This window comes from Apis laboriosa, unplaced genomic scaffold, assembly GCF_014066325.1.
Source record: "Apis laboriosa isolate Shangri-la unplaced genomic scaffold, ASM1406632v1 scaffold42_cov153, whole genome shotgun sequence".
NCBI lineage: Eukaryota > Metazoa > Arthropoda > Insecta > Hymenoptera > Apidae > Apis > Apis laboriosa.
In genome coordinates, this window is record NW_025223257.1 from 3444226 (window position 1) to 3468351 (window position 24126).

The window sequence follows — 24126 nt, forward strand, 5'->3', positions numbered from 1 at the left end:
AATTGTAACGAAGCACTGCTGTTAATTTGCATCCGCGGCAATTGTGAAACGGCGAACGAGCAAGAATCCGAACAGATTGAAAATCGAATCATACGATTCCTCCCCAGATTCCCTACGATAAATATCACTTTCTCCCAATTTTGTCGTGTGCTTCATTTTCTCGTTCGATATCGCACCTCCGCCATTCGAGTGTTAATCTCTATTAATGGTATCTGTAGTCGATAAATCTATCTTCAGCCGAACAGTATTCCTGGCATTTACGTGTTCGATGTGGAATGGCAATGTAGTACACCCTCCACAGTAAAGTCTCTGCACAATGGTAACAGAGAGGTTGATCGATACGATCAAGTGCAGGCTATCTTGTAATTTACATCGTACAGTTTCCTGTTTATTACATCTCCTATTCTATAGTTTGAATTCGTTTCTTTTTATAATTTTTTATCGCTCTTCTCGTTTCAAAAATATAATTGAAAACCCGTTCAAAAATGACGAATTTTCATTAATCGATACGATTTTTTAATATTGTTTTAGATTAGATAATAAACAATTAAAATTCGTCGCATCGGAGGGAAATTTAATAAAATTGTCGATAGAAAATTAAATATATTGCAGATAAAAAAATCGACAAAATTCATTAACTGTTATAAAAATTAAGCCTTTAGAATTATTAATTAAGAATCTTTTTTTTGTATTAAAAAAAATTCTATATCTATCAAATATAAAATATATTTTTAATCGAATATTATAAAAAAATAATCTAAATCTTTTTTTTTAACAAAGTAAAATTAAACAAAGTAAAATTTTTTAACGTTCTATTGTCCAAATATAACGATATTTAATAATAATAATCCCAAATATAACGATACGCGTTTCCGAATAATTATATAAACTCTATTCGTCCGGAGAATAAACATTTCAATGGAATGTTAAGCCGCAAGGAAAATATCACATATATTATAAACACAGCGTTTCCTAGAAATACAGATTAAGAATCGAAAGAAAAACAAAGTCGAATTCAGTTCTCGGTCGTTCGTCGTCCCGTGCGGATCGAATCATTAATAGACGCGCGTAACGAATCATAATCGATTTTACTCGCGAGATACAATGTCGGTTTCGATGTTGGTGGAATGTACGAACGCTCGAAATGCTAAAATTCACCGTCGAATTGGACGATAAATCGTCTCGAAATTGAGTGATCGTCGAAATCGATTGTCACCAATCTTCCATTAAAATTCATGAAACCAATTATTTTCCATTCGACCGTAATATCCCCGTCGAAAAGGACGAAACGTGTCAGAATACGTGTGGAATCCTCGATTACTCGTCACATTGCTCCATCATTAAACGAAGATATATCCTGAAATTCGAAATGGACTCCTGGAACTTAACTAGATGTCCACAATCCACGTGATGCTGCAAATCCATCGCCAAATATCCTTGCAATTATATCCCGCATATCCACGGCTTAAGTTTAAACTACTTTGACGAAAGTTGAACCGATGTTTTCCGTACGGTGTGGTCGTTGACTAATAGTAACAGCTCTTCCTTTGGGTGAAGATTGCAGGAAATATATCGGTTGCCAAGAGAATTATGGAAAATTCAAGAAATTGGTTAGTTGATTGGAAGTTTGATCGAGGTTCCGGATTATTAGGTAGGGACGTTATTACGATTCTATATGGAGTTTCGAGTAATTGCGAGTCTGAAACTTATGCTTTGGAAAATGGATTGTGCTTCGTTCGATTTTTCAAGAATTGAAGAAAGAGGGTGGCGTTAGTTGGAGATTAATCGAGGTAATTTTTAGATGAAATTTAATTGTTAATCGTGTTGTTTAAACGGGAGATTGATACTTTTAAAAAATGAAAATTGTAATATAATTGGAAGAAACGTCGAATCAATCCCAGAATATTAAAGATGGATTTTATCTTCAAGATTTAGGATATTTATAACAGAGTTGGAAGTAAAATAAATTTTTAATCGAATTACTTTAGAAATGATCGACTCAATAATTATTTCTAATTTGTAGAGGCACGAACGAAATCCTATTATATTCAATGATGGAACTAAGAAAAATTATGCGTCAAGAATATTTATGATTTTCAAGGCATTGAATAATTACAAACAACGAAATATTCCTTCTTCGAGTCATAAACAATCTTCAAAAAGTATAATATAATTAAAGAATTTTTTTGCAAGAAATAAACTAATAACTTAAGGCCACGAACTACGAAGAAACACGGTAGGTTTTTAATTTTTAAGCTTAAGAATAATTAAATAGTGAATATGCAGCATCTTCATCCAGAAACCACGAAGAAACTATCGAAGTAGAAACCATCGCCCGAGGTTCCGATGGAATATAAAGGTGAGCGAAATTATTATAAATTATTTACGAGTTTTTTATTTAAAATATTTTTTTTTTACAAACGTAACTATTGTATTATAAGCTATTGTATACTATTGCGATAATGTATTATAAAACGATGCAAATTCGATCTATACCGTTGGAGCGAAAAAGGATCGGAATCGCTTCGAGGAGTTTACCTTTTCGTTATCGGATTTTGACGTTTATTAAACTCGAAAGTAGGATTTTACGATCGCCGATATAGAAAAGCGTTTCAAGGTAGAGATCACGCCATTTTCAAGGTAATCGTTTCCGTTTTGGCTCGCGGCGAAATTACGTGATGGGATCTGGCTGGCTTAAGATGTGAAAATTTGAATTTTTCTTTCGCGATATAAATCGTGTAGATTTGAAAAATATTAGATTACAAATAATATTTTTCTTTGGAAAGATAAAAAGAAACAAAGAGAATCTTCTTCTTCTTCTTTTTTTTTCTTTTTGAATTATAAATAATTTGAAAAATTACGAATAAATTTTTAGATATATATACAAAATTAATTGTATATATTTTTTTTAACTGAGATAAATTTTAATAAAGAATAATCAAGTTGGATTAGGAATTTTCTTTTTTCGAATTACGAGCAATTTGGATTCTAGACATTGTAAGAATTCAATTCTCTTTTTTTCTTAAGCAAGATAATTTTCTTAACCTTAACTTAGATTAGGAATTTTCTTTTTTCGAATTACGAGCAATTTGGATTCTAGACATTGTAAGAATTCAATTCTCTTTTTTTCTTAAGCAAGATAATTTTCTTAATCTTAACATAAAACATTATCGTGAATCGTAGATTATAGAAATATAACTCTATCGCGAAACTTTCTTTTTCGAAAAGAAAGAAAGAAGAATCTCGATCTCGCGCTGAAGCGTAGAATTAGCATTTTTGACGGTTGGTTGAGCGTGGCAGAGGTCGTCACTTTCGATCGTCAATATCCATTTTCATAAGAATATCGGGAAAGCGGGTGAAGCTTATCGGGAAAAATCCCATTAATTATTGGAAAACGTGGTAGGAAATCGTAGGAGCGGTTCGTTCAATGTCTGAAGTTAATCGATGAAACACAGATCGGGCGTGTCTTGGTTGATTTATCGGTGGAAATCATACAGCCGATTTGGCCGATCGATCCTTAATAGTCGTAGCGTGCCATGTCCTTTCCAACATGAGGATTCCGCTTGGTTTCGAACATACTCGACCGATCACTCGAACCGCTTGCACTGATACAGAGAGCGATTTACGCTGCTAAACAACATTGTTACGGATCCAACTGCTCTGTTAAATCCACCCTGACACGTCTCTCTCCTATCCTTCCTATCGATCGGGCACGATTTAATTCCTTGCACAATAGAAAATTCGATTGGATTTCTACTCGGTGATCAGAGGGGTCAAACTGATTTGAAAATAATAGAATTAGCGAGAATAAAAATTCGATTGATTTCTACGAGTGATTATCAAGTGATTTGAAAGTAGATAGAATCAATAAGAAATTGTATATGGAGTTGAGAGTTCAACTGATTGTAAGTATAAATTAATTTTTAATTTTAACTTTACACCTTCCTTTTTTTTTTTTAAAGATATTTAAAATTTTTCTCGCTTAGACTATTTTTTTTTTTTCAAGTTGTTGTTCTCATCATAGAAATTAAGTACAAAAAGTATTTAGATATATTTTTGGGCAATCAAATGTATTCTTAATAAAAGATATTGTAATTTGTCAACAAAAGTCACTAGATAAAATAATGGCGGAGTCGTATGCACACGTCACGAGCAATGTAATTTGTTAATTGCTTGCTCAATTAACAAATCCATTATATCCAAAAATCAATTGAACAATGCGTGAATAGAGTAGAATTCAATTATGTAATTTCTATAAGAAATTAAAAAATTAGTAGATTTATTTTGTACTTAATTGTATTAAATTAAGATTAATTTTATGTAATTAAGAATGATCTATAAAATCACTGAGAGAAAGATTTTCCAAGTTTCAGAGATTCGAAGCAAGTATATTGTGTATATTGATAATAAACCGGAAATGGAATATCGGAAGTTTTCCTATGCTCTAAACGATCGACTGTTTAGAACAATATCGTGATATTTATGTTCTCACTTAGGTATCGAGATTAAGGCGAAACTTTGAAAGGGTTATATTTCGCTATCGATTCTCTCATATTCCATAATTTCTGAGGAGTAAACTTACTTAAGCTTAATAAGACATATCTATAAACTCACAGGGGATAGTTTTGAAAAAAAAAAAAAAATATGAAGACTGGATTATTAAATTAAAAATTTGAAAATATAATATTCTCATTATTATTCAATTTTATCAATGAATAATAATTTTTATTTTGATGTACAAATATTTTTTTTAAAATTAGCCTTTTCCATATCCAGTCTTCAAATTATTATTTCGATGAAAAGTTATATCCAATTTAATTAATAGTTAGATTTCGACAACTTCATACCTAACGTATCGTGTAATTGGCCTATTGTCACTTCAAGATTATTCCTCGCGCAAAAGATATAGAAATCTCACGTGAAAGTTGAACAATTCTTTGACGTGCCCGTTGTTACCAGATCTGGACTTTTCTCCTTTCTTTTCATTTCATTTTTAAGAAGAAAAATGTATTTTCTCTGTTGCTTGCAACTTCATACTATTATTGATGGTGTGATAGTTCGCCTCGAAGTTGTGTTTTTCCTCGAGTCGTCGTTAATCTTTCAGACGTTTCTCCCTCCTCTCTCCCCCCCCCCTCCATACTTATAAGGGGTTAAAAATTGTATGAAAACATAATGGAAATTTTCGACGTACGTAGATACGCATGAACGATAGGAAGTGTTAACCAGGTCACCGGTTTCAAACTTATCCCTTATTATATGTGATGCATAGGATGCATTTCGCATGATGCACTTTGTACGTGGAACATTTACAAACTTTCACGAATCTAATTTGACTGATAAGATAAGTAGTGCTCCTATTTTCATTCCTAGCTTTTCATTGCTGCCAACCAATATAAATATCAGATATACATTGGATTAGGAGAATCTTAGATATTTTTAACAATTTTTCCGAATTTAATCCGGTATATGCGAATGACAAAAATTTTTGAATCCATTCGAGATTTGATCTTATGGTAATTTTTTTGTTAATAAAATTAAAAATTTTCAAAATGTGAGTCGAAAGAAATATAATAAATAAAAATAATATAAAATAATTAGATTTGAAAATTTTTTAAAGAGAAAATAAGAGAGGAGGAAGAATTATTTGGATATTATATATAAGGATTATTAATAAGATTTCCAATTACAATTGCTATATTTCTTTTTAAATTTTTAATATATCGAATTCAATATATTCAATATATTCGTTGGATACATTGAAATCCAATTTTTGTTGTATCCATAAATCGAATATTTTTCATTTAAAAATTCAAACTCTTTAAAATGATTGTAAAAGATAAAGTTATTTTCAATCATTTCTATTTTTATTTATAAATTTCACCAAATAGATCGAACTCCTACTTATTTATAATTTTCCAAATCGAGAAAAATTATGTGGAAAGGAAGAAAAATTATTCTTGAAAAATACCGCAAATTCCTGAAGAAATATTCGTGAAAATCTTGTCGATAAGTCGATATATATTCATCGAATGTATTCAAGAGATATTTTCTACTCTGAAACCGTGTACGACCCTGATGGAAATTTCATGGCTACCAAAACCAAGTTTCGTCTGGATAGGCTTTACGGAGCCCAGGTTACCCTCTTCACGTCCAAAAGGGGGTGGAATTCGTTGGTCTCGTTCCTTTTCGTGCCCGTGAAGGAAAGTCAATGTTAAAAGGTGGAAGAAGAAAGGGATATCGAGGCTTCCACGAAACAATTTTACGAGATACCCCCGTATTTAAGGTAAAGGATTCGATAAAGGAACCAATTTCGATGGTTACTGACAATCGAAATTAATGGTTCAAATATTTTTCTTTTCTCTTCTTTCGTTTCTTTCGTATTCCTTCGTTCAATTTGTTTTTTTTCTCTTTCTTTGTTGAACTGTAATTGTGCCAATCGTACATCGTGATTGGATATTTGCCTCAGAGGTACAATAATTAAGAATATGATTCGATCTTATTATATTTATTCGATTTATCCATTCGATGAATCGAATATTTTTTTGATATCGTTAAAAAACAGAGTAAGTGCATTTTGCAAGCATTGAAATGATTGTCGTTTGAAAGGAAATTTAATGAGAAATAGGATCGTTTTTTATTATTTTATAATAATATTGGAGGGAAATATGAGAGTTATTAAAAGAAAATAGATAGCTATTTATTAAGTTTTTAAATATAACGATAAATAATAGATATTGTGGTGATTTCGTTTATTCGATCCGGTTTGTATTTAATGATCTTTTTCTATTATTTTATAATAGTATTGGGGGGAAATATGGGAGTTTTTAAAAGAAAATAGATAGCTATTTATTAAGTTTTTAAATATAACGATAAATAATAGATATTGTGGTGATTTCGTTTACTCGATCCGATTTGTATTTAATGCGTGCGAATTAATTAAAAAATCCGTAAAAATATCGCGAGTAATCAGCGAGAAAATTGAAATTATTAATATCGCAAAATCGACATAGTCCGTTAATTGGATTTTCATATTCATAAGTGGATCCATACATATATGGAAATTCGCAGTAAAATATAGTGAAAGTTCAAGAATATTTTAAAAGCTTTTTTGCATAAATATAACGTACGAATAAGTCATTAATTAATATGTATTATTATCGATAAGGATAATATTATAGTTTCATTCGAGATCCAGAAAGAAATTGTTTTCCAAATTATTTTCTCGTGAAATTATTTTTATGGATGATTTGGTAGAGAATAAACCAGGTATCGATACGAATATCGAATAGCTTTTCCACCAATGCAATTGGAACCTTTTAAATTTTTCGGATGAACGAATTTTTAAACGATGAAATATCATTTTCTCTTAGACATTCTTCTCAATATATGTATATATAGCATAAAATCGAGACAATTACCGTTTGTATCGAAAAAAAGAGGAGAATGATCTAGAGAGAGAAAGATATTTCATCTCTTAAAAATTCATTATATTCGTGGAGTTTTGAGATAGCGTTAAATAATATCTAAAATAATTGAAACACTATAAATGTACAGCGAATTCGTAAACTTATATCTTTAATATTTCGATTGTTACTTCGAGAAGAGAAAAATATTGTAGTTAAAATTCTATAATATAAAAAAATATTTTTTCAATTCGATCTACAATTTTTTCAGGAAATTTATTAAATTTCACGTATTCATTTTCAACGTGAAATAGGATCAATTGAATTAATTTTCTTCGAAGACTTTAAGAAATCAAATTTCCTTCAATTTCCATCGAATTATTCTCTATCCTTTTAAATTTCTTTCAAAAATTTCTCTAAATTTTTTCGAATAACATATTCTCTGTCATTTTTTCAAATAACATAATTTTCCTTTTTTAATATATTTTTTAATATTTAATATAAAATGTTCGACTCTTCCATCAGTTTATTTTTAGCGTGATGATTCTATAGCTTCATTTTATTTTTATTTCGTGATCGTCGTCGAAACACGATTTATCGGCGAACGAAGTAATATGAAAGGAAGAATAAGATTCAGGGGTCGCGCACCCGGAACAATATAGTTTTCGTGATCCACACGAATGCTCGCGTGCGGCTTTTAATAGCCGAGAAGAGGATCACTGTTCTTTATTACCTCTCTGCATTTCGATCCCTTCTGTGTCCGTTATTTCATCTAGCCACCGGTGGTTCTCGTTATCAAACGAGGGGGTGGAAACGTTTTTCGAAACCGTCTCTCGATAGATCGTGGATCGAAGATACTTGAAACGCGTCCAGTTTTGCCTTTAACCTTTTTTTTGATCGAGACGATGAATATTTTTATATCTCTTCAATATTTTTGTTTTGTGTTTTTTTTTATTTTATTTTATCTCATTATTTTATTATATATCGTTGAAAACAAAGTTTGATGAGGATTAAGAATCGTTCAAAATTTTTATCTATAAAAAGAAACTTGTTTGCAACGATCAATATTTTAGTCTGAATGATTGTGATACGAGAATAATTGTTAATTATTGTTATTGGCGATGGATGTTATTATGGATTTGATTACGTAAATCACTATCGTCGATGATAAATATTTTTAAATTTCTCGTATTATGATCATTATTGGTTATATAAGCTAACAATCATTATTAGTGATCGTTATTGATAATTTGTAGTCATTATTTATCGTTGATAAAAGTATCTTTGCACATTGCATACGCAATATTAGATAGATGATTAAATGATTAAAGAATAATTTTTTTATATTTTTAAATTATTGGAAATATTCAAATTCAAAGGAATATTTGAAATTTTAGAATTCACGTTTTCGAAATCGAAAATATTTCCAACGTGTAATTCGTTTCATCGATGTTTCATCAAACATCGTATTCCTGTTTATATTATACAATTCTTCTTAATTATTTTAAATTTTAAACAATTAATTAATAACAGATCATACAATAAGTGTGATCCGCATCATTATTGCGTGCAATTGGAATTATAAAACGATTTAATAAAAAATACGAAAATTTTTTAATTAAAAAAAATAACAACAAGACTAGAAAAGTTCCAAATGTTCCGAATCCTCCATAGAGACAAGCCTTCATTAGTCAAGCTTCGCACTATAAGTTATATTTACATATTTCTCATGGAATAATGCAATAAAAGTATGTACATACGTCACGAGACAAGTTCACGAGGTTTTTGTAAAATATCATATTTGAGGATGCAAAGACTAATGAAAAGATCCACTCGAGTCAAAAAATGGCGGTACAAAAATGGCGATGGTGGAGAAGCATTTGCGTATAGCTTGGTATACATGTATATATTTCTTTAACGGAGAAGCTTTGCCATGAAGTGCAGCTTTGTGGTTTAAGTGCAAATAAACAAGCTAGACACGGAACTTGTGGAGAAGAATAAAGTTACGTTTGTTTTATCGCATTTTCATACCATGAATTTCATGAAAAAAACGTTAAGAACGCGCGAAGCAAATAATTTCTGAAATATCGGAATATCGAGTAATAGAAAACTGTTTTTGCGGCTCGAATATCATATCATCGAAGAATTGTGCATAATTCGTATGATTACGCGATGATAGAAAGATATCATCGTCGAGTAAGCATAATTATTCTCCTAATTCGTAAATTTTATTCAGAAAAGTTGGACGAAGAAATTAATTTTCTTGGAATCTTATTGTGAAGACTGTATTTTGAAGAAAACAAACTTTTTATACTTTTCATTTACACGAAACCGTATAAATCACTACAAATTTTCCATTCTCAAATAAAGATCAAACAGGATTATAAATATCCTGAGATTAAGCAAGATAAAATAGAGAATCAGAAGATAGGAACATATATATGTTCAGAAAAGAGTCAAAGCCGAGATTAAAAACATAAAGGCAAAGGAAAGTTCTGAGATGTGAAAACTCACTGAAATCCAACAGCAAAATCTACCTCTTCTTCAACCATTAAATCATTAAATACCTCTTAAACTCTCGCTATTATCGCTTTGAAAAATTATATTCCTTCTCGTGGACATCTCGTTATCAAAAAATAACGATTAAAATCGCTTTTTATCATTCGAAAATTATTCACGATAAATTTGTTGTTCCGCGTTGTTCGAATTTCGAAAAAAAAAATGTTTTATATTTTTCGTTCCATTTCATTGATGAAACGATGTAAATTCTTTCCAACCAATTGCCAATTGTATCCTCACTCTCTTATGTATCCTCTTCTCTAAGAGATGAATACGACGAGTTGAGGAAGAATGATCCTCTATATATATATATACATATACAGAGATTCGATGCTTTATCGCGGGCTCGTCGTAGCGTGATTCGTGAAAAAAAGGAACGAGGGAAAAAATGGTATTCTTCTGCAAGCATTGTTTCCAAAACAATGAGAACGCTCTACCGAAGTTTTCCATAATATAGAGCAACATATTTCTCGCGTACCATCCGCATTTCGAACACGTTCGATTCCCTCGGGGATACGCGTTTTTCTGACGACAGCCACGCCAAAAGACCTAGGAAACCGTCATTTGTACCGTGTTCCTGGGGGCGGTATGCGTGCCTCGATGTGAAATGCTGAAGAGAGAGTATCCAAGTATTTGTTAAACTGTTGCTGACAGCAAGTTTTTCACCAAGTTTCGCGTTTGAAATAATGTTTGGTGGAGAAATGGCGCGTACACTTTTTTTTTCCCCCTCTCTAAAAGTTGAATAATATTCCTGTTTATATTTTATTTGAGAAGATTTAATTATTTTTCAAATTTTTACGAGTACGTATAACGTACTGTCACGATGTGTATTCCAATTTTTTTCGAAGCTTAATTCTATTTCAGGTCTTTTCTGTTTTTTTTTTTCTTTTTTATTTTGGTAAAATATTTACCAAAGTGAAGTCAATTTTTGTTTGTGAAAGTTACTACGAAGAATCTTTATAAATATTCATCCGCAAGTGTTTTAAAAATGTTGTGCGTAGGTAGGTGTATATTTTTTTAATCAATCTTGTAAAATATTGCCAGTGAAATTAATTTCTGTTAAAAGTTATCACTACGCGAAAATTGATTTATTACTTTATTTTACATTTATTTATTTATTTACCAGTATAAATCTTTTGATCTGGAAGGAAAATTTCTTTAAAATTTAATCTCATTCGCAATATTATCCCGTAAAATATTTGGGAACGAGATCGATTCCTCTTGAAATTCGCTACGAAGTATTATTTCTCAGCAATCTGAATCCGATAAAAATGGAGATCCACGTGAAAGAGAAACGTAGTATCTCGTATTTCCCCGAGCAATGAAAATAGTTAGGTGAAACTCTGTGATGCACGTTTATAGTAAAACTGTTCTCTCCCTGGGATTGTTCGCGCCATTTTTCAATGGCTCGATTCGATTCACCGAAATCGAATCTATTGCACGATGCCCGAGTTCCCGTGTAGTAAAAACAATTTTATTGCGTTTTATTGTCGAGATAATGGAGGTCGGTGAAAAATTTGAATCCTCCAACAAAGAATTTGCCATTGATTTCCACCCCTTGTCGAGCAGTTCTTCTTTTTATCGTACGAAATCCCTTATCGCGCAGAAATTCACAAAGCTTGGATACTTGTTGCTCTCCTCTCTCTCTCTCTCTCTCTCTCTCTCTCTCTCTGTTCTTTACGTTGTTTTATAATGGAACTCGAGAATCCCATTAATGAAAGCCTCGAAATGTCGTATAGATAGATAATTCTACTTCAATTTACTCGACACAGCTTCTCGTAATTTCGAATCGAAAGATATGGAATTATATTGTGTTTAAAAATTAATTTCTTTTCTACTTCGAGTTTCGTAATTTATGTAAAATGAAGGTCGAAGTAGCGGACTGATCAATTTCAATATATTCTACTTACAGTTGTAGTCTGTTATTATAAAAATTGTTCGATCGAAATAAACTCGTAAACGTAATATAATAATTTTTCATGGAAGATCACAAGTACAAAACAAAAATTTTAGTTTCGTTTCATCCCGTGACAATGTAAGAATCGACTGTAAGATGTAAGTTATAGTCATTTGACTTGTAATAGTTGTACTTAAAATACTTAAGTCGATCGAATTCGCTTGACAATAAAGAAACATGGAATGGAACAATAATTTTCAACGTGGTTTTTATCAGAAAAGCCATCACGTCGCTTTTTCCTATCCCCGATAACAATACCATTATTCGTCCACGATCAAATTATACCACTTATCATCGAGAAGATGAAAAAGACAGCTACCGATCTGTTTCTTCTACCCGATACCTTATCATTTGCCTTCGTGATGAATGACCATTCCATCCATATTTCTTCCTCATCGTTCTTTGTATTACTAAACAATCCCAAGGTTTCGAGACAATCGATTTTTATTAATCATTAGTTTTAAGATGCGGAATATTTGTTTGAATCGCGTTGAAGGCTTTAAAGATTTTTTAAAAATATTATTACGAATCTTCAATCTCGATGACAATCTTTAATGTATTCGCTGCATTATGAAAAATAGAAAAGAAATTCTAGACATCAATTTTTCCGATGAATGGAGAAACACGAAATTCGCTGCATTATGGAAAATAGAAAAGTTCTAGATATCAATTTTTCTGTTGGAGAAACACGAAATCCAAAATTGCACACTTCGTACTCAAACGCTTATACAAAAGAAGAAATCTGTTAAAAAATATTCAAATATTAAAAATCTCCAAAACACAGAAAATCTCTATCGGTCACGCCATCATCGTCGAATTTCTTAATTATCTGGAGGGAATCGTTAAAGGAGGAGACGTGATTTCGAAACAAGTTCACCAATAATTGGAGAAGTCGTGCACACTGAATTTAACGTGAACTCGTGGCTCGAAACGTTTGGAAGTGTGTGGCAGAAACCGTGGGAAGGTTTCTTGGGAGATGACAGAGACAGACGCAACGATGTGTCGCTAAATAAATTCGTAGCCTGGGAGCAGAGGGTTGGGAAAACACGTAGCGTCTATTTGTAATGCGGCTAAGGGAAACTCGAGGATGCATCCTTCGGAATTGCATTGTTGTTAGAGAGACATGTAATACAACTCGTGTTTACGATGCATAAACTTGTTGATAATCCGGGTTGCGTTGGAATACGAATCTGTCGTTCTCTGTATATTAGTTTTATCGCGGGAGAGGGTAGGGCGAATAGGAATAAAAAAACAAAAAGGAAATAAAAAATAAATAAATAATCGAGGAATTAAGCGCGAATGATCGAATGGAAATGTTCGATTCAGTGACTGGAATTAATCTTGTCCCAAGTTTTTTTTTTCTCTTCACAATTACATTTTCTCCAATCTCTCTTTATTTTGGAGGAAAATAATATTAGATTTCTGGTGGGAAATTATATTTAAAAATTCTGAACTCGTATTACAAAATTGGAAAAATTTGTAGGGAAAAAGAGAATATGTTTTTAATGAAATTATATAATAGGAGTTTTCGAATCTTTTGTCAGAATTTTCTGTTACAAGTTATTTATTACTTGTAACTTATTTATGAAAATTTCGTCTCATAATATTCATGTAATTAATTCAATATAAATTAATATTAATTAATAATCTATACAGATATTTTTCAAATCTTTAATCTGGCATTCACAAGTACATTATAAAAATTCAGTCACATTTCTTCAATTAAAAATCTTTAATCTTCCAATAAACCAATTATGGAATCTCTGAAACGTCAAAATTATTCCTTTTATTTTTTATTCCTTATTATAAATATTTATATTCCACTTTGTTCAATTTATATATATATATATATAGAAAAAAAAAATTAAAAAAAAGAAGAGAGGAGAGACGTATTGTAGAGCAAATTTCCAGGGAATTCACACTCGAGCAATTTCCCTCTTCTCGAATCTATACGCAACCCCCGTAGGGGATTCGAGGTTTCCCTGTTTTGAATCATTTCTCCACGCGATCGATTACGCGAGACAAATGCTTTGCCCGTGGAAATTCAACGAACAATGTTGATACACGGTATCGCCATCGGCGAATTATCGAGCCGTCCTTCTTCCTCCGATCTGTCGCCGATTTTCCATCCCTCTCCAAGAGAGGAGAGGGATAAAAAAAAAAGGAAAAGAGACACCTTGTACAACCCCTTCGACTGTAAAATTGTCCCCAAGCTCGTTAATCGTATTTTTCCACGTCGGAAAGAAGATAGAACGACTCGGTTCCCTTTAGGGTCGTCGAGGGGGTTGGATTGATAAATCGTCCCCGAAAGCCTTCTGTCCAGTATCGTCTTATAGTGTTCTTTTCCCTTTGAACTAGTAGTTCGATTGTTTCGTGATCACCGTTTATTGTAAAGGATTCGAAGAATCATTTTTTTGGTTTTTCGTTTGAAAAAAAATGGTTGAGAACGAAATGGCAAGGGATAAATTTTATTAATCAAATGGAATAAAGAAGAAGATTTTTTTCTTTTGTCAAATTCTGAATTTTTTTTAGGTTACGTTATTTAAGGGTGAATGAAGGGTGAACGTCTTTGGTAATTGATTTATTTTTTTTATTTGATTTCTTAGATTTGATTTAAATTAAAAGATTTTCCCGTCAATTTTAATGAAATCATTCTGAAAGGATGAATTATATTATTACAGTACAATTTTTGATCAAATATTTTTAACAATTGGCTTATCTTTTTCTTCAGGTTTATTTTCAATTGCCTAGATATTTTGTATTTTTAAATTTTTTAATTTTATTAAACAAAATCTTGTAGCGTAGATTGCACAATTTGGATAATTTAGGGATGATAGATCGTTCGATTTTTAATTTTTAATTTTTAATTTTTAATTTAAAAGAAAAGAAGATTATCTTTAAATCTTTCATGTTGCGGAAAAGAAAAATGGGTTTGATTTCTCAGTGGAAATCTCTCCTCGAAAATGTTTTATTAAATATTTGAGGACGATCGAGGGAAGTAGGCCAATATCCGCTCGATTATATCGTGGATTGCAGACATATGGAATCCATTCGAAGGGCTATGCGATAATGGATCGCGCGTGGAATTCATTCACGCATTCGATCCTTTCCACCCAAGTTATATGTGATAAAACGAAATCTTAACCGATACGAATCGATCCCTCTTTCTTCTTCTTTCATCATTTCTTAAGAGGAATGATTGAACCTTTGCAACGCCCTTTTCTCTCCTTCTCGAGATTCAGCTTTTCTCGGTGATTGGAATCTCAAGAATGCCGAATTTTTCACGCTTCTCCCCTTTACCACTCGCCGAATCGCCGCTTTCTATTTGTCCAGAGAAATTCTTCGCAATGCTTGCCAACAATTTTTGTTGGATTTACCGATAATTATCGTGAGATTTAATGAAATCTCTTTCTGGCTTGTAAATTGGAAAAATTTGTACCGTGAATTTTAAATCACTTTTTTTTTTTTTTAAAATATTAAAGCCAAAATGGATGTTTTAACCGATTAACAATTTAACCGATAATAAAAATATTTACGAAATGTGTAAATATTAGAAATATTTGAATTTATATTATGACACAATGGATGTATAATATTTAATTTTTCCACTCATCGTTGTATATAGATCGCTGTACAACTATTAAATTATAGATAGAAATGTTTCAAATATATAAATATTGGAAATATTCTCGTATTTTATTATAAATTGAATTTGGACGAATTCACATCGATTTTCTACAATATTCAAGATATATATATAAAAAAGCATTGAAACTCAAGTTGAGATCGAGGATTTCTCAAGGATTTCGAAGATTTTTGTTTTATCTTTTTCATGAAATATTTAGATATAGAACGATTCTTCGAGCTTTTGTAATATCTATATCTTGATTTTGAACACGCAGTATAAACCACCGACAAAGTTATAGAATATCTGTTTCATTATTTTTTCATTGATTTTAAACCAATGATAATATCGATTAAAAATCGTAAAGTCATTTCTTGAAATAAAAATATTTTTATATACATATACTTTTGGAACATAGACATTCAGTTTCAAAGTAAAAAAAAAAAAAAAAAAAAAAAAAATGGACGAAGATTCGTTCTGTTTTATTCATAATTAATATGTGTCAGTGGTTAATTACTTTAATTTTTTTATTAATCTCGTTATTCTTTGTACATCGTACGTGCTCTTAAGCGTTTCATTTTTCAGCCATTGTTGAATTATTCAAGAGGATTTTTTTCAAAGAAAATGAAGGTTTAAGGTAATTTAACATCTCGCATTATTTATTTATTTTTTTCTTTTTTTCAGTTCCTTTTAAAGAGTTTTAGTTTGTGAATTATGCATCCTGGGAGAAATTTAAAAAAATTTCTCCTCCCTTGCCAAGCATTCCTTTTTTAAGTAGATAAAAATAATCATAATCCTTCGTCTGAAGATTATATTATTATTTATGGAGAACATTTGTTATTCTTTTAGTATTTTTATTTTTTTTTTACATATATTTGTTACGTATTATTTTTTTTATATTTGAATAATTAAATAAATTAAAAGTTTTCGAGAGAGAGAAAGAGAGAGAGAGAAAGAGAGAGAGAGAGAGAGAGAGAAAGAGAGAGAGAGAGAGANAATTAAAAGTTTTCGAGAGAGAGAGAGAGAGAGAGAGAGATTATTATTATTATTATTTTCATGAAAAGTTCTCTTCGTTAATTCTTTATTTTCATAGAAAATTCAACGGATAAAACAGATTAAAATATAAAAAAATCCTCTACAGCCAGAGATATATCGAAAAATGTTTGCGGGTTTTAAAAAAACAAGGTTTGAAAAATATTTCCACGTTACTTGCTCGTAAATCTCGCGACACCAATTCGTCTTTTCGTCGGTAATTCCCTCTTTCTAACCGAGTGCCTCCTAATATTTGTCCGGACTTTTCACCGGCTTTCCAATAGAAACGTAACTGGGCGCACACCCAGCCATTTGTCACCATCAATTCGCCATCTTTTCGTTCCTCGATATTCATCTCTTTCACCAGGTTTAATGTAGGTCGGCGAAATTTATGCGATCAAATATCCATCCAAGAGGTTGCAACGATCGTCTCAATGAAAAAAGGGATCAAGTACCCGTGACCATTCTCATCTTTACGTACAAATCCGAACTTACGAATCCAAATTGTCTCAAATTTTTCTTTCTTTTTTCCTTTTTTTTTTTTCTTTTTTTCATACAAAATTGACGATCCTCGAGAATAGTCGATGAATTTGATTCCACGTCATCGTAAAAGTCGAGCAATTATTGAACGTACGGTAAAATCTCGATATTTTGGCATGCTAAAGATTTCGGTTTATTAAATTACATTTAGGAAATTACGAAATATTATTGTAAAAATTTTTTGAAAATTTCTAATAATTGTATAAGATAAAAATTTAGAATATAAAATTTATACAATCATCCTTAACTTTTAATTTCTCCTGTTAGAATTATCTGTGAAACAATTTATTAGTAAAAATAAAAAACTATATGTATAAGTTAAAGATTAAGATATAATAATTATCGATTATGCATATCAGTAATTATTGATTATGCAGTAATTGTCGATTGTGCATATCAGATGATTATTAGATATTATCGAATTATCGATATTTTACCTAGTTCATTTATTTCAAATTTCACATCACAGGTTGATTGGATCCAACCTGCTGATCCTACATATCCAACTTTTACTATCATTTAACTTCCATTGAACGTTAGATCCATTTTATCTATGTTTTACGATTTCATTGTAAGAATTCAATAGATTTTTGTGCAAATTAACGTTTATCATACGCAATTTTCGTGTACTCTTAAGCTATCGATTATTGGGTTCGATTTAACGCAATATGCATGACGGGATATTGCAGTTCTGACGAAAGAAATTCCAATTTAACAGGAATATCGACAGAACACATACACACATACACATGTGCGCACGCGCGCACGTACACACAAATTCGTAAATGCTTTTGCTTGGCTGCCGATCCAATTATCGTTGTCAATAATTTTCACGGCTGCTGATACCGCGAATTTCACTGATGAAAGTGCAATCGTAGAGATTCTCCGATATATATTTCTCTTTTTCGCGTTTTTTAAACATTTTTTTCTTTTTCTTTCCCTTTGTTCTTTTTTAATTTTAATTTATTTGCGGATAAATATATCCGCAAAACACAACGTTTCGAAATGAGCAGTGAGTGGAATATCGGATGGAGACTTCCACATTTGTATGAAATATTCTGAACACGGAGTATGAAACAGGCGAAAGAAATTGCGTAAATCCTCTTTGACTGGGTTTTGTATATTATATATTTTAAGATACAGTCTGTGTCGAAGAAGCTGTGTATTTGTGAGCACAATGAAGAGACAATTCGATCGAAAATATTTTTATTAAAAAAAAAACTCTCGTGTATATTACATAAAACTGTATACAAAATTAACAAAAACTCTGTACAAATTTTACAAAGATATCTCTATCTCTTTAATTACTTTGTTCCGTTTCTCGCTCCTTTATTTTTATTTAATGTTATTTTTTAAGAGGATTAATGAAAGAAATATGAATAAATAGAGGAACGAAAGAAACAAAGGTAGAAAATAATTACAAAGGAAAGTAATAAATTTTCTGAGGAAACGAGCGACGCTTAACAATCGACGCTTAACAATCGAAAATATATCGTAAATTTAACCTCAATCTTATCTTCAATATTTGCATAAGAACAACAATTTTTCGAGTTATCACAGTTTCAATATTAATTATTCATTGGCGGAGATCACATTTTCCAATATATATTCATTCCAAGATAAATATGCATATAATATGATAAAAAGTCGTATGATATCCGCTTGGCGTGTTTTGCCAGCTGGACGAGAAATACGCGTCGTTGCCTCGTTGCCACGAGGGTGGAAAACTGGCTTGATCCGTGGTCTGGCGCAATTCATTGGCACTGACAGTGTTAGAAAGTTTCGTGCACGAAACTGTCGTCAAAACTTTCGCAGTTTTGCATCCACGCGCACAGGTAGTTCGATGACGAGCACAGCAATTTTGAATAAAGTTTTCGGTTGCTTCGTAATGAGAGCGAGATGAAAATTAAAGGATAAATTATAATGGTGCAGTGCATAATCCAAAGAAATTTTTTGGGGGGGAAGGGAGAAGATTAAGAATAATTTCATCGAGAGGGTGAAGTTCAATCTTGAAATCTCAGTATTATTGGTAATTTGAATACAATTTTTTGATAGAATAGAGTATAGGATGATAGAATGTTAAAATTTGAAGATTCTATTTATTTGAAGTTTTAAAGGATATTTTAAAACGAATTAATATTTGAAGTTTTCTTCTTTTTTTCTTGTACAAAGTTTATATTTAAAAAATAGGAGAAAAAATTTAAAAGTTCATTTCACCCTCTTCAAAGTGATATTGTTAAAAGTTTTATTCACAATAAGAGTTTGAATATATATTTAAACTCAATGAAATTTTTTTCTGTATAATTTTAAAACCAACGATATTTCAATATTTAAAATTGGTCAATGATTATTTAAGATCCCTTCCTCCATAATTATTCTTGACAATTTTCATTTTTATAGACTTTTTTTTTAAATAGTTCTCCGGTTCCAAATATGCCCTATTTATTCTGTAAGAATGGAAAAAAAATATTTTACTTTACGGCATTTTGTTTGACAAAATACCCTCTTTGGGTACCGTTATACTTTAATGAAATTGTGGAAAAATTTTCACATACGGGGAATGCGACCTTGACACAAAGTGAATTTTATGGGAAATTTTAAAGTCGAAAGAGAGAGAGAGAGAGAGAGAGGACTNAGAGAGAGAGAGAGAGAGAGAGAGAGAGAGAGGACTCTTTACGATTTCAAAGAAAAATAAATTCTAAAAGGAGAAAGTAATTTCAGTAATGAAAGAAGGCAGTACAAGAATACCGAAATACCGAAAAATAAAAGGAGCAATAAAAAAAAATAAAGCAACGTAACGCTATACCAAAAAAGGAATTGTAACGATAAAGGGAAACGTAGTGGAAAGACAGCGGGAAAAAGAATCTTAGCAATGAAAAGAAAGTAGTAGTGAAAAGATACCAAAACAGAAATTCTAGTGGTAAAAAATGAAACGTAATGCCGTAAGAAAAGAAGATTGCATTTGCAAAGGAAGTGGAAGAAAATACCAAAGACACCAAAAAGGAATAATATATCCATGTATAAAAGAAGAAATCGCAAGTAACGTAAGATTTTAAAAAAGTTCAAGTTAATTTAAATTTCCATTGTTCGCATTTTTCACTAAAAAATTTATATATTTTCTTTATATTTTTCCTTTTTTCGTATTATAAAAATTTAAAAATTGTAAATTTTAGGGGGTGAATTAAATTATAAAATTGCAGGTACGATAAGACTGTAACGATCTATATGAATCTGATGTATGGAAAAAAGTCACGATTACAGAATTATAATTGGACATGTTTATACAATTATGAACATCGATAAGTGGATATGATCAATAAATTTGTCATGTAAAATGTCATGTACTCGCGGTTTTTTAATATTTTATTGTTTCCGATTTTTCTTATTGGCGGAATGTTAGGAATGTTTTATTTGAAACTTTTAGAGTTTGAGTTAGAGATAAATGCTTATCGTATTGCTATAATTTACAAGAAGCTCGAAATATTTATTCAAAATTATTCCAAATTCAAAAAATTAACTTTGATAATTAAAGAAATTTCCATCGAATAATTCTTTATTTTCATATTGGCAATTGGTATTGTTTTACACAAAACAATTTATATATTATTCGACATTAATAAATTATATAAAATTTTCGAAAGAAGATAACATGGAAATTCTTTAATATTATAGAAAAAAATTTGAAAGAAATTTATAAAAGTTTTACTTGAATAGAGCTTTTTATCTTTAAAAATCAACCAATTTATTTTCACAGTGTCAATTGTCACATCGTTTGTTATAGCTTATTATTTCCATTGAAAGGAACTCAGGATAGAAATTTAATCCAAAGAAAAGTTTTGATCTTGAAGCAAATTACTTTCGTACAATATTTCAAAGCATCTTCGTTCCTTCTCTACGAGTTCGAACGAGTTATTTTTTCAATTCGAGGCAGAAAGCAATAATTCCAATAATTCGCATTTCATTTCGAGAGACACGACATATTGATGTTTTCTCCGCTGGCATTTCAATAAAATCTCAGTGACTATAGTTATTTATCTCGTTATATATTATATGTAAGTACATTTCTTCTTTCTTTTCCATGGGATAATGTTTGAACGGTGTCCGTAACTTTTGTACATTCGTGATGAGCCAGACGCAAGAGCACGTCGTCCACGAAACATTAACCTGACTTAGCACTTTTGTTCCTCCTGTGAATTCTGTTAAGGGGCTTATCCCTAGTTAATTTCGTTCTCCCTTGACCACCGAAATATAATTTCACGTTTCTTTCGACGCCGATCCGATTTTTTCTCACTCTTAATGGCCTTTCATTTAGGATAGCTTTTTCTCGAGATCTTTTTTACGATTATTTTTTATTTGATTTTCCTTTATGTTGGTTCGTTAGGTAATTTGATTATTGAATACGTTTCAGTTTAGTTTTGTTTAAAAATTTTGAATTTTAATTGTTATTCTAAGTATTTTGTGAAAATTATGAATTTTTAAAGGCTACAATTATTTTATTTTAAAATATCATAAAAAAAAAGACGTGTCATTCGTTGAGAGTATTATTATTATCATTAGAATTTGTTTCATTATTCGACTGTTAATCGAATAATATTTCAAAATAAGTCATTTTGATATAGAGATACAAATTTGAAAAATGATGGTAAATTTTGGATGATAGTCGGAAGATTGAAAGGTAAAAATTTCCTTCCCAAATTAAGATCTTAAACAAACGGAATGAAGGAAAGTAATAAACTCTCCTGCGAGGATTTTTAAGACTGTGGTGAACAAGATAGAGGAAAAATAAATTGGCGAGAGCGAGAGTACAGTAGATTTTACGACACATAGAGGAAAAGACTTTAGCGTGNAATTGCCTGCGAGGATTTTTAAGACTGTGGTGAACAAGATAGAGGAAAAGTAAATTGGCGAGAGCGAGAGTACAGTAGATTTTACGACACATAGAGGAAAAGACTTTAGCGTGGCAATGAAATTTTTCTCCTCCTACTGTTCGAATAACTTTTACTTCGCGTTTCTATTTTTCTCTCTCTCTATCTTTCTCTTTCTTTCTCTCTGTACCTGTTATTTGTTTCCGAGGATTCGCAGTGATACAACTCGGCGAGCGATCCGACACATACGTGATCCCGCAGATGTTCTACCACGCAGGTCGTGAATGTGGTTTCTACGGTGTCGTAGAAATTTTTACCAGATTGTACCCTGCAAGTAGATTTTCTACTTTTATTTCGAGTGGAAAATACAGGAAATATTTTTGTTCTTTTCCAGACGAACGTTTCTTCTCGTTTCGTGACTCGAATTGGTGATAAACTTAGATTTCGTGATACTTTTCTTTTTTTTTTTTTTTTTATCGAGGATTACAGTATTTGAAGAATTATGAAAATACGTCTTTATCTTCATTTGTGAAAATTATGAAATATAGGGAATAGGGAATAATTTTACATTTATTCGCAACTATGAAACTTTTATGATAATATTATATATCTATTCGAAAATAATTTTTAATTTGAATTTAAGTTTGATTAAATATTTAACGTATTTGCATAGAATTAGTTTATGTTTTTAATTTTCGTTCAGTATCAAGAATAATCGAAAAGATATAGATTATACTTTTGACGAATAAATATTTGACAGTGTGAAAAAATATTCCTCTTTCGATGATCGTATTAAATTGATCGATGATTTTTTTGAAAAAAAAAAGGTGCTCTATGCAAATTCCGTTTTCATTCAATTTCGAAATAGAGAATTCTATAAAAAATAAGTTTTATCGTGTATCAATTGTGTCAAAGAAAAAATTATTGAATAATTGGAAATATTTGTATCTATATCTATTATAAGCTTTAAAAAAATTGTTACAAGATAACTTCGATCCTGCATTGATACGGATATAACATTTGGCCGAAAGCTTATTTTAATATTCTTTGTTCCAATAATTTCACTAAAAGCTTCACTAATGTACTCGAACACGAACGAAACGAGAAGTAGAAAAGTCTATTTTATTTTAAAGAAATCTTTTCGAGAAAGATTTTTATTCGTTCGCAATCTGATATCCCAGTTAATCATTCGATACTTTCATAAACTTTAATCTTGAACTTGATCAAGCATCTTTTATTTATACTTTATATTCCAACCTGTTGTTGTTGGAAACGAAATTTATCAAATTTATCATCTCAAGTGATTAATTTAAAATCAGTGAAATAATTAATACAATATTATTATATAAAAAAATAAAAAATTCTATCAATATTAATATGCAAATATCGACAATTAATCGGAATAATAATTAATCATCGATTTTTATCGTGCAAAAATTATAACGGTCCACAAGATAATTTCACTCGAATCGAGATTGAAATTATATCGAATTTCAGAAATAGCCCATTATTGTGAAATTCAACGAGCGTTCGATGAATTAACGACACGATGAATTTGTTCTATACGAAAGGAAATAGGAGAGACGATAAAGAATTTTTTCGAGCGTTTTGGGGGGGAGAGGGAATGAAAAGGGGATGGATACGGTGCGAAATGGCAGAATGCTTCATGTCACCGCGTTTAGAATTTTAATAGCTGGTCGAGAACGATGAAATCGTGATTAATCGTTATCTATCGGTTTTTTCACGAGATTTTCTATTTTTTTTTCTCTTTTTTTTTGCCACGTTTGACATCTATGAATATTTTCTATTTTCCTATCGAAAAATGTGTAATATTATTCGCTTAGTCTTTGATATATTTTTTTTAGAAATTCCATATCTTTGCGATGAAACGCATCGCGAAAACGAAATAATTGCGACTTTTTTAATTGAAAAAAATTATATTTTCCACCCATTTTTGTTATATCGATTAAAAGAAAAAAAGTTCTATTGACCTTCCGTGGTATTTTGACGAACAACAACGGTGAAAATCGGTTTATGGATGGATTAATTGAAACGATTGAAATAATAACCAAATTGATTCGTTTCATTAAAATAATGAAAATATAATTCTATGTTGCTGATATTTTATGAATTGAAATGCAATGT

General features: G+C 30.8%; 1 protein-coding gene across 3 annotated transcripts in view; it reads right to left on the reverse strand.

The window, feature by feature from the left end:
* LOC122716058 (metabotropic glutamate receptor 2-like) overlaps positions 1-24126 on the reverse strand; it is a 138808-nt gene that overhangs the window by 75904 nt on the left and 38778 nt on the right. The window contains exon 1 of one of the 3 annotated variants that reach the window (XM_043938764.1): positions 22172-22227. The exons of the other annotated variants lie outside the window; for them this stretch is intronic. The gene's annotated coding sequence lies outside the window, so the exon portion shown is untranslated. Of the gene's footprint in view, positions 1-22171; positions 22228-24126 lie in introns of those variants that run through there. 3 annotated transcript variants of the gene reach the window in all.